The following is a 13,064-nucleotide window of genomic DNA, read 5'->3' on the forward strand; positions in this document are numbered from 1 at the left end:
AAAAGTAATTAAATTATAATCGATTTTTTTAAGATTTTGCTAATCATTTTGACGTTCTATTGATAAAATATGAATTTCTTACTTCGGATACTTTCACAATTATCGTATAGATGGCGGTAAGATTAATATATTAATTTATAATTAGATATTACGGAACATTAAAAAAACTTAAATTCAGTATTTAAAACGTATTGTATATTTAAGGTAAAAATATATAACACAGCTTTGACAAACTAATACTTTTTATAATTAATGTTTTTAATTTTAATTTTAAATTAATCATTTTGACATTTATGTCAAATTTCCAGTAATCGTTTACAGACTTGTCACTACTGGCGCTCGAGAATTTGTAAATATCCCTTCTACGTACGAGCTCACAGCATCTATGACCTAGTCGTTCCCTAAACTCGACACAACTGGCTAGTGATTGTAGAAGGTAATTTTTTTGTTTTTTGAGAATTTTGCCGAAATTGGCAAAATTACTAATTATTTAGTAATAATTATTAACTATTTAGAAATTATTTTTTTGTCGAATTGGCAAAATTATTGACTAAAATCACTAGCCAGTATTGTGTCTGTGTACATCCTTCTAATGGAAAAAAATATTTGAAGATTTTTCTCAAATTATGGATACCAAGAACATTTTCATTTATAACTCTTTTATTTTTAATTTGACAAATAAAAGTTATTCTTCATAAAAAGCTCTTCTTGTTCTAAGATTTATGATGCAACCGTGTTCCAAAAGTAGGGGAACGGTCGAATATTTCGCGAACTAAATATCGGATGGAAAAACTGAAAAATACCAGGGCCCGGATTACGTACACTCGATACGCATCGTATCCGCCATGTTTTCCCATAAGGCGCTACAGTAAAACATGGCGGATACGATGCGTATCGAGTGTACGTAATCCGGGCCCTGTTCAATCATTTTCAAAAATCTATCCAATGACACCAAACACCAACTCCCACTACACCCCCTGGAGGTGGGGTGGGGGGTAACTTTAAAATCTTAAATGAAAACCCCTAGTTTTTCTTGCAGATTTGCATTCGTTACGTAAAAGTAAGCAACTTTTATGCAAGACATTTTTTTGAACTGTGGATAGATGGCGCTATAATTGGGAAAAACGATTTATCCTGATATCATAGGTAAATTATAGAAACGGTCTAATATCTCGAGAAATACACTTCCAAATAAGAAACCAAAAAACAGGTTTTTAATATTTTTCGAAAACCTATCGATAAACACTAAACATGACCCTCCAACCCACCCCCTGGAGGTGGAGTGGGGGGTAACTTTAAAATCTTAAATAGCAACCCCCACTTTTTATTGCAGATTCGAATTCGTCATGAAAAATTAAGCAACATTTATTCGAAACATTTTTTAAAAATGCTGATAGATGGCGCTAATAAATCGTATTTTTCCAATTAAAGTGCCACATATCAAGAATTCTAAAAAATGTTTCGAATAAATGTTGCTTAGTTTTTCATGACAAATCCGAATCTGTAATAAAAAGTGGGGGTTGCTATTTAATATTTTAAAGTTACCCCCCACCCCACCTCCAGGGGGTGGGTTGGAGGGTCATGTTTAGTGTTATTCGATAGGTTTTCGAAAAGTATTAAAAAAATTTGTTTGGTTTCTCATTTGGAAGTGTATTTCTCGAGATATTAGACCGTTTCTATAATTTACCCATGGTATCAGGATAAATCGTTTTTCCCAATTATAGCGCCATCTATCCACAGTTCGAAAAAATGTCTTGAATAAAAGTTGCTTACTTTTACGTAACGAATCCAAATCTGCAAGAAAATCTAGGGGTTTCCATTTGAGATTTTAAAGTTACCTCCCACCATACCTCCAGGGGGTGTAGTGGAGGTTGGTGTTTGGTGTCATTGGATAGATTTTTGAAAATGATTGAACACGTATTTTTCAGTTTTTCGATCCGATGTTCAGTTCGCGAAATATTCGACCGTTCCACTACTTTTGGGACACCTTGTATAAAATTTTATTAATTTTATACGAGGTATATAAAAAATATGAATTTCGATCAAGAGTAATCTACCATAACATTTAAATTAGAATGATATAATTGCACATTAAAACATAATTATTAATTCTAAACTACTTTTCATAATAGAAATTTTCCATATTATGAATTACAATACGTAAATATACAAAGTTTTCGTTATGACAATGCTCGCATTTTCAGCTTGTTTTAAATATATACCTAAGTTAATCAGAGTTGATGATATTCGTTTCTGTGAAATAAAAAAAATATCTGTGATAATACAGACTAAATTTTATTTATTGGTTTTAAGAGAATTCGATCGATTCGATTCGTTAAGTGATCCCTGTGCGCTGTGCGTAAGAGACTTTTCAAATTAATGATCCTAGTTAGCCATACACTCGACTGCGATTGTGTGAATTCAAGGCTCGCTTCGGCAAGCCGTACCCAGATTGACAATTTGCTTGTAATAAGACGCTATGGAATATTAGCTTATAGGCAACCAATTATACATTCCCCGTATTTATTTGAATGACAAGTACGGCAGAAAAACAATCTGCCGAGAGCAGCGGTGATCTGCAAACGGCAACAAGACACGTACTTATGACCAGGGCGCATCTGTAAAAATATTAGTAACATTAATTTGGACGTTGAGAGGTGACTCATATTTGTTTGCAGAAATTGCTTGAAAATAACTCATATAATAATATTTGAGTTATCCTCCCACTCAAAAAGGTCCGGAACATTGTTTAAATAACCAAAATGACAAAAAATGAAGGAAAAATTCGATTTTTTTCTTCATTTTTTGATTATAACTTTAAAAGTATTCATTTTCGAGAAAAGTTGCACTTACAAAAAGATGCGTAATTAAATTTCCTACAATATAGGATTAGCTAAAAATTTTAAAAATTGTCACCCTTGTTGCAAAATAGCAATAAATGCGAAAAAATCATACAAAACAAGTATTCGCATTTTACGTTTTTCAACTGTTTATGCTACACTTAGAACCTTCATAATTTTACCCAGAAAAACTATATCATATAATAAAACAATACTGTGAATTTCATTAAGATTGGTTCAATAGATTTTGCAATCCAGCTTTCGCAAAAAAATTCATTTTTTCAAAATGTTGCAGAACTGAAAATAAAGCAGACAGCAAGTTGAATTTATTTTTACGTATAGAAGAATACTGTACCTTTCTTCTATATGTAAAAAAATTCAACTTGCTATCTGCTTTATTGTCAGTACTGCAACATTTTGAAAAAATTAATGTTTTTTGCAAAAGCTGGATTGCAAAATTTATTTTGCAAAATGTATTGAATCGATCTTAATGAAATTTACAGTATTGTTTTATTATATCATAAAGGTTTTCTGGTTAAAATATGAAGGTCGTAAATGTAGCATAAATGGTTGAAAAACGTAAAATGCGAATACTTATTTTTTGTTTTTTCGCAATTATTGCTGCTTTGCAACAAGGATGACACTTTTTAAAATTTTTAACCAATCATATATTGTAGGAAATTTAATTACCCAACTTTTATGTCAGTGTAACTTTTCTCAGAAGTGAATACTTTGAAAGTTAAAATCAAAAAACGAAGAAAAAAATCGAAGTTTTTCTTCATTTTTTGACATTTTGATTATTTAAACAATGTTCCGGACCTTTTTGAGTGGAAGGATAACTCAATTATTATTTCCAAAGAATTCTTTCATCATTCTTTAATCAAATAAAATAAGAAAATGGATTACTTAACAGTTTTATATGCTGATATAAATATTTTTGGAAGGTGGGATAAGTTACAAAATATGTTTAATTTTATATACTGCAATTCATTAGGTATAACAAACTGTTCCCGAATTTAATAAATTATTGTGCTCAAATGTGGATAAATTCTGCCTCAAATGAACGGGATTTCTCTTGTCTCAACAGAGTCAAAACGTATTGTCGAAACACCATGAAACAAGAGAGAATGTCAAACTTGTCTCAAATGTCAATAGAAAAAAACTTTTAAAACCTCTCCAAAACAATAACAAATTTTACAATGATGTTATAACCCATTTTGCTACTTCGAAACAACATAGACTAGAGTTAATTTATAAACAGGTTTACAAAAAAAAATAAAAAAAAACAAAAACCAAAAATTTTCTATGAAATTGAAGCCTTTTAATTAGATGGCATACCTATCTGAGGAGACAAAGCCTTGCCGACCTTGTTCCTGAAGCCACGAGCCGCCACTGGTGTCACTCTTGCTCAGATTTATAATGTAGGAACATACACTATAAGTGATATTAAAACAAAAAGAGTTCAATTGGAACAATTTGCAGCAAAACTGGATTCTGAAGAGGGTGCACTTAAAAGAAAAACTGCACGTCCAGCAAACAACAAAACCTTTTAAGATGCAATGTATATCTGGCTCACTCAAAAGAGAAGCTTAAGAGAGCCAATTTCAGGCCCATTGATTCAGAGCCGCGTTTAGGTCAATTGACGCCCTAGGCAATTCTCTAGTAGCCGCTCTTCAACAATTTACCATTTTTGCCAAAAAAAATTGCAGAAATTTGCAAAAACACTAAAAATGGATTTAAACTACGATGTGTACGACCTATAACAGAAAAAATTGTCATTCCAGTTCGATCACATCAGATACTTCTTTTCAAAAAAAAATTTTTCTTTACAAAATCGACAAATTGCACGTTTTTGCGTCATACTTGATGAGAAATTATTTTTAATTCTTGACATTTTCGAAAATGACCTTTCAGCGGACACGTTGGCACCTGGGATGCACAAGTAAATGTGCAAAGCAATGTCAAAATAGGGAAATATCTTTCAATCCACTTAGTGCAGTCACTGAAGGTTTTCACCTCCGATATCGTTGAACCTCCATCAATTTTCATGAAAATAATTTTCATGAAAATTGGTGAGTAGTTAGAGAGTACCTCAAGGAACAAAGGTGACATGATGCCAACTTGCGCTTTTACCGTGGTGGTGAATGCCACCTCTTCTCAAGGATGAAAATTATTTTTTTAAATAATTCCATAAATCGATAGAGACAAATTCTAAGCAAAATTTGATATATAAAGTTATTAATATAAATCAATACTTTTTGAGTTATTAAAGATCAAAGATTTTATTTTATTTTTTTTTCGTAAAAAAATGCATATTTTAAAGCTGTTTTCACGTAGAAATCAATATATATAAGCTTTTACAAAAAAGATTATTAAAATTGAAGATAATAAAAACCTGAATACACTCCTTGCTTATAGAACAAAATTAATGTTAATTCAAAGTGAGTTATGGTTAATTGAATGTATATTTTTTTTTCGACGAGTAGGTACTCAAATCTATTCAAGCTTAAATAACGGGAAAAAGATGCATTTTATAAAATATACCTACTAAACACTTGTCAAACTACTTCCGAGTACCTATCAAGTGAGCTCCAGTAGAAGTCAATATTATCACAATTAAGCAAGTTATGATGAAAATAAGAGAACCTTTTAGAACTTTTCAGGAAAAAGTGAAAAATAAAACATACGCCATTTCCACAAAAATTAAAATTTATAGTAATCCTTAGAAGAATTTCTTTATATTAGCATACATAATGATTTCAACAATTTTGACGGGTTTAGAATGCATATTAAAAAAATTTAATTTAAAAAATTCAGAATTTTTAAAGTTATCGTAATTTTCATTTTCTTTTGTTAATACATAACTCCAAAAATACTCAATATACGTACCAAGTGATATATGTATAACCAAATTTTATTTTTCTCTGTATCAAATATTTTAACTTTATATAAATATATAAAACTATAGGGTATATAACTATAGGGTAAAAAATAACCGAGATAGAAACGTTTAAAGCTTAAATTTTGCTGCCAGAACCATGTAACCGGGGCCATTTAACCTTTTATTTAAAAAAAATAAGGAGTTTAAAAGATTAAATTCAACGTGTTTTAATAGCCAATAAAATTAACTTTCAAATGGTGTTAAGGCAAACCTGATATCGTAAAAATTAACGAAGTTATTTAAAAAAAAACAAAAACTTTTTTGGAAAAATTCTTTAAAGATAAATTTTGAAAAATATTTGGTGCATAATTTTAATTTTTTTGGTCAACTTGGTCGGGGGCTCATTTATAGATATTTCTAAGTACTTTGACAAATTAATGTTTAATAAGGTTATGTTATAAAATGCATCATTTTCCCGTTTGAATACTTAGATTTGGGTAGTCGCCGAAAAAAAATATACATTCAATTACCTATAACTCACTTTTAGTTAACATTAAAAGGTCTTTTTAGTAAGGAGTTTTTGATCCTTAATAACTCAAAAAGTTTTGATTTATTTTAATAACTTTATGTAATAAATTTTGCTTAGAATTTGCTCCTCTATCGAATATATACAATATTCAAAACTCCTTTGTTTTTTAATTGATTTAGCGTGCGCGACACTATTTTCCACCGACAGTATGGTGCAAATGAAAGGAATAAATTCGGTATTTCGTAAACCGGCGACTTTAAGGAAAAATCCCGAAACAGATCGATTTGTATTTTTAAATTACGATATTATGGCATATATGGTATATTAGTGACGTCATCCATCTGGGCGTGATGACGTAATCGATGATTTTTTTAATAAGAATAGGGGTCGTGTGCTAGCTCATTTGAAAGGTTCTGCAATTCTCTATTTAGTAATATAAACATTTATATAATTATTTATACAGGGTGTCCTTCTACTTCTTTTTTTGTCAAATAATTTAATTTAATAAAAATTTTTGGACACCCTGTATAAACAATTAAGTAAATGTTTACATTACTAAATAGAGAATTGAAGAACCTTTCAAATAAGCTACCACACGACCCCTATTCTGATTTAAAAAAAATAATCGATTACGTCATCATGCCCAGACGGATGACGTAACTAGTATACCATACATGCCACAATATCATAACTTAAAAATAAAAATCGACCTGTTTCGGGTTTTTTTCTTAAAGTAGGCGGTTTACGAAGTAACGAATTTATTCCTTTCATTTGCACCATACTGTATACACATGCAACGGTGGAAAATAGTGTCGCGCACGCGTGATTAGAAATTAAAAACAAAGGAGTTTTGAATATTATATTGCAAAAACTCTTCGGGATTTCATCAATCGATGTTTAAAGAATATCTACCTACCTTGGCAACATTCAAATTTTCAGTTTTTCACATAGTTTTTGGGGGTTAAAAATGGCCGATTTCGCAATTTTTCAATTTTTAATCGCTTATATGTCAAAAACTATCATTTTTAGAGAAAAACCACTAAAGACCTTTTCCGTTTGGAATGATTCAAAAAAGCTAAAAAAAACTTTGTTCCATGCAAAAAAAAATAATTTTAGGAAAAAAACAATAAAAAAACGTTTAAAAAATTTTTGACCACCTTTTGGTCCTGGCAACATGCAAATTTGTTAAAAGGAGTCCTTTTTGAGTAAGATTGTGCAAAAAATCCGAATTAGAATATTTTTCCTAGCGGATGCGCAGTGGCTTTCTGGACTATATACATAGTCCAGGAACCGAAGCTTTTCACCTCGCAATTTTTGCAGAATGAATCGGTTTGCTTGAAAATTTGAGAATAAGTAGTAGATAGTCCAAGGATCAAAATGTATATGATGCCGAAAGGCGCTCTTACCATGGGGGTGGTTGCCACCCCGTCTCGTGGGTGGAAATTTTTTATTATATTTAGGTCGCAAAAGTTGATAAAAACGTTCATTCTAAGCAAAAAATGTCCTATACATTATTTTGATAAAATTGATAGTTTTCGACTTATTCGCTATCGAAAGTGTTAAGACCGCGTCCCACCATCAAATAATTTGATCAAACTGGTTTGAGCAAACTGAAAGTGACAGTTAGTGACGTCACATCCTGAGTGTTCATTGTGGATAATAATGAAAAATTTTAATTTTAAATAAAGTACAAACAAGTTAGACAACTCAATACAAAAAATTTGATCAAACTAGACTGATAGTGAGAGCACAGATTTTTAGAATTTCAAAAAAAACTGCAATTGTGACGTCACTTTGACGTACTTCCGCAGTTGGCTCAAACTGTTTGATCACATTATTTGATGGTGAGACGCGGTCTTAAGGGGCCGTTCAAGTATTACGTAACGCAGGTTGGGGGTAGGGGGTCAAAAATCTTTAAAAATTGCGTTACGTGATACTTGAATGCCCCCTAAGCATTGTCATGCGGCTCGTCATATGATAAATCATGTAGTGTAAAGTCGACTTCAGCACTGGCATGTGTAAAAATCTACCCTGCTTTTTCCTCTTACAAGTAAAGGCATAAAAGCTACTGGCATGCCCATTACTCGGAAATGTGTTTTGTGCACGCCAGTTACTGGCGTAGGCCAGCTACTTTCACTGGCGGATCCAGCATCGTCAAGAGGCGGTGGCCTATTGGCTAAATTTCTATGAAGAATAAATGAATGTTTTTATAAACTTTATGTATATATAACTTACTTCTCAAGGGGGCGATCGCCCCCTTAGATCCGCCAGTGGCTACTTTCCTCATTTGCAGGCATGTGTGTACCCGGCCTAATGTAAAACCGTCTTTAAAAATATGCATTTGACATTTCAAATTTCAGTTGGTCACACTGCGCATCCTCCTCCAATCATCCATTTCCGGCTTCGGCATTTTCCGATTTTCCGTTTTTGTTGACTTAGATCTACAGACCGGGCGCGTCTCGTAAATTGCACGACTTCGCGCAATCGTACTTGAGACACTGTGTCAGGTGAGGTGTTTGAAAATTTGAGTACTGTAACAATTGCATTTTTCTAAGGTACACACACTTTAACTTTATTATGAAATCGAGCGTTAGTCAAAATTCTAAATGCTCAGTAAATAATAACAACAATTAGGTACTTGTATTGAAAACAACATATTTTGTAATTAAAAAAAAACATATTTGCAACATAGAGATAACAAAACAACATGCTTTGTTACGTATTTAAAAAAAACGCTCCATGAGAAAAGAAAATATAAAACTAATTTCATCCTTATCGTGTCTCAGATGGCGTAGCTACTTTTGCTATAACTACTCAACGCTTTGCTACTCTACCTACCTACATACAATTTGTATTATTTTATCAAAAAACAAGCGTTTACAAACTAGTCCGTTTTTTAACGGTAAAATATTTCAAAACCTCTAAATTTTAAACAACCGCTTGGATTGACATGAAATTTGGCATACACATAGCTAACAAGTCAAAGAAAAAAAGTGATATAGTGCCGATATGTGCTTTTGCCCTGGGGGTGAAAAAATATTCGTCCAAAGAAAGTCAGGAAATGGATAAACTGGCTAATTTTACTTCCTCAAGTACGTCAAGTTTGCTCAAACTGTTTGATCAAGTTATTTGATGGTGAGACGCGGCCTTTAGTTTTATATCGAAAAAATCAATGTTTTGTCAATTGTACCCATTTACGATTCACTCAAATTCGCTATTCGCTTTTAACTCTAGTTTTTTAAAAACTGATTTTAAGCCGCTCAAACTTCTAAAATCTATTGATAATACATAAATAAAGAAGAATGAATAAGGCCAATGACTAAAAACACAGCTAACTTATATTAATATGCTTTCAATTGGATTCCTCCTTTTTTTTTCAGAAAAATATCGATTTTTAACAATAACTTTTTTATTTTTTATCTTAGAAAGTATGGTAAAAAAGAATTTTGTAGGTTTTTATAAGATCTATAAGCATATTATTATTAAATATTTTAAAAATCCTCAGTCGCAAAAAGCGGTGACTTTGAAAAAGTTGGTAAAGATGGTTTTTACATGTTAATACAAGTTTTAATTGTCAATAGTTCACTGAATTTTTGCCGTAGAAAAATTTTTGCAAACCAGACTGTTGAGAATTAAATAAGCTACAATTCCAATATTAAACATTTTTTCGTATCTCTGAAGCTAATCTTTCTATTCTGAATAAAAAGCCATTTTTTCCAAACTACAAAAATTTGTTATTCGCTTTTGACTTCATTTTTTAAAAACCAATCATTCTAGGCCGGTTAAACTTCTATAACCTATTAATAATACATAAATAAAGAAGACCAAATAAGGTCAATGACCAATTTTAATTAGGGTGGTGATTAGGGCGGTTGCTTCCAATCACTTTTTCGCTGAAAAAAATAAAGACTAACCTTCTTTTCATTATAAGTTACACAATTTTTTAGCTAAAAACTTTTTTTCTTATTTCTGGAGATAGATATTTTAAAATACTTTAAATTAGTTTTAACAAGTTATCCTCGAAAATGCACAGTTTTCCCGTCTTTTGACTTTGAAACTACAATATTTAGCATTTGACGAAGAAGAGCTAACATATAATAAAGTATAGCTCAATTATTATTGGTCTTAAAGAAAATAAAAAAAAACGGTTTTGTTAAGTAAAGTTGTTTTGATAAAACGAAAACTTTTGGAGTTATTAGCAGAAAACTTATTAAAAACATTGATTTTTTCGATATAAAACTAACACTTTCGATAACGAATAAATCGAAAACTATTAATTTTATCACAAAAATATATAGAACGTTTTTTGCTTAGAATAAACGTTTTTAACAACTTTTTTGGTCAAAATATATTCCACCCACGAGACGGGGTGGCAACCACCCCCACGGTTAAAGCGCCTTTCGGCCTTATATAGATTTTGATCCTTGGACTATCCACTACTTATTCTCAAATTTTCAAGCAAATCGATCCATTCTGTAAAAATTGCGAGGTTTTGTCCTATTTTAAGCTTCATTACTTGGACTAACAACGCTGATCCCACTGATGGTAAATGGATAACTGGAGAGCCCTTCCACGAAAGTCTCTGGCATCAAAACATGAAAAATCTGCTCCTGGTTTTGAAGTGAGTAGAAGCTGGTTTTAAAGTGAGAGAATAACGGCTATGGTATGCTAATGCTAGTGGAAATCACAAGCTAAGATTGTTGTGTGTTGGAAAGAGCAAAAATTCCACGTGCCTTCAATAATGTGAAAACCCTTCCTCTGTCCTACAAAAATCAAAACAGTGGATGAAGTTGAATGGATTCAACCATTTTGCTGATCTGGTTTAAAGAAGAATTTATCCCTAGTCTGAAAACATTCCCAAAGGAGTAAAATAAAGCTGGTAAATTTCTGTTGATCCTTGACAATGCTCCTACACATCCACCTGTTGAGATATTAAATGAAATCGACAAGAATTTTAAAGTGTAATTTCTCCCTCCAAACGTCACTGCAACTCTACAGCCAATGGACCAAGGAGTGATCGAGAAGATGAAACGAAGTTACAGAAAACAACTCCTCCGTCGGCTTTTATTGACCGAAAAGGACGAGGAGAGTGCCATGGAGTTTATAAAGAAGGTCAACCTTAAAGACTGTATTTACATGCTTGCCGATGCATGGGAAAGTCTCACAGAAACGAATTTACAAAGAGCCTGGAGAAAGTTATGACCTTACGAAGAAGGAAAAATGATGAAGAGGAAGAAAGAGATATTGATGGTGCTGTGAATGAAATAGGAGAAATATGTAGCACACTTCCGGTATTTGAACAATGCAAAAATATGACACCATGGAATAGTTGGCTGTTGATAGCAACGATCCTGGATACCAGATTTTGACGGACAAAGAAATAGCTGACATGTTAAATGAAAGTACAGTACACTATGTAGCATTCCTTAAACATACCGTGTACATCCAACGTATTTTGTATTTTCTGATAGAAGAAGAAGAGAGGAATACAATGGGGATTACCGGAAAATCTTGAAGATCTAGATTTTGCAGATGATATAATGCTTACTGTCGCAGAACAGGCAACATATACAGGCACAGATAGAAGTTTTTTTTTTGAAAATGGCTTTGGCAGAGCCAATTAGCCAGACTTGTTTCTGATTGATTGCAGATTCATAGTCATAAATTTCTTATAACATTCTACATAAGTCATAACTTATAACAAGTACATTCTACAATTTTATTTTTATAGATACATTGTGTAGCTTTTTTTTATTTTCTTTTTTTTTTAATTATTTTACTTTTTTTAATATATATTTTATTTGTGCGAAACACTTTTTTTTACTTCTTTTTTTATTTCTGTTAATTTTTTTCTTTTTTTTTGTTATTATTTTATTTTGTGTTTTTTTTAATATAATTTTTTTTAAATTTTTTCAAACCACATTAACAAATTATGCCTATTTATTACATATTACGTTTACAACTTGTATATACATAATTTAACATGTTTATAAATGAGATGAAGAATTTCCATATCATTTGTAAATATTAAAGTATTTAGGTTTATTGGGAAAAAACATTTTAAATCTTTTAATTCCTTATAAAGGTCGTTTATGTTATTTATGTTTAAATGACATTCTAATATGACATGTGTTAGATCTCCGATTTTGCCACAAATACAATTGGGAGTATCTGCCAAGCCGATTCTATGCATGTAAGATGGCGTAAGAGCATGATTGGCTCACAACCGATTAATGGTCTTTATAAAATGTCGGTTATATTCTGTGTAAAACCATCTTTTTGAGAATATCCTAGGGTTACAATGAGCAAAATTTGAGCCAGTATTACATTCTCTGTAATGCAATTGCCAATTATTTTTAAGTTTTTGTCTGCTAAAAGTATCAATATCTGAAGCTGGAATTAAATTTTTGTTTATTTTTTCTCCGATGACATAAGCTGATTTAGCAAAATTGTCAACTATTTCATTGCCTTTTATTCCCGAATGACCCTTAATCCATTGTTACATTTACTCCTAATTGTATAATTTCAAACAGAGTTTTAAGAATATTCAATTCAATGTTGTTTATGTGTTTGACTGTTTGAATGTTACTCAATCTGTCCACCACGCTTTTACTGTCAGTAAATATAACATAATTGCTAGTTGGATTCAGTAGTACATACTGAACAGCAAACATTACTGCTATCATTTCTGCTGTGTATATTGAGCATTCAATAGGTAGGCTATATTGATGATGGTAATTTTTATTTTCGTGGAATACTGCACAGCCCGTTCCATTTGCGTCTTTTGACCCATCGGTAAATATGTACTGAAAAT

Source organism: Diabrotica virgifera, chromosome 5, assembly GCF_917563875.1.
Source record: "Diabrotica virgifera virgifera chromosome 5, PGI_DIABVI_V3a".
NCBI classification, from domain to species: domain Eukaryota; kingdom Metazoa; phylum Arthropoda; class Insecta; order Coleoptera; family Chrysomelidae; genus Diabrotica; species Diabrotica virgifera.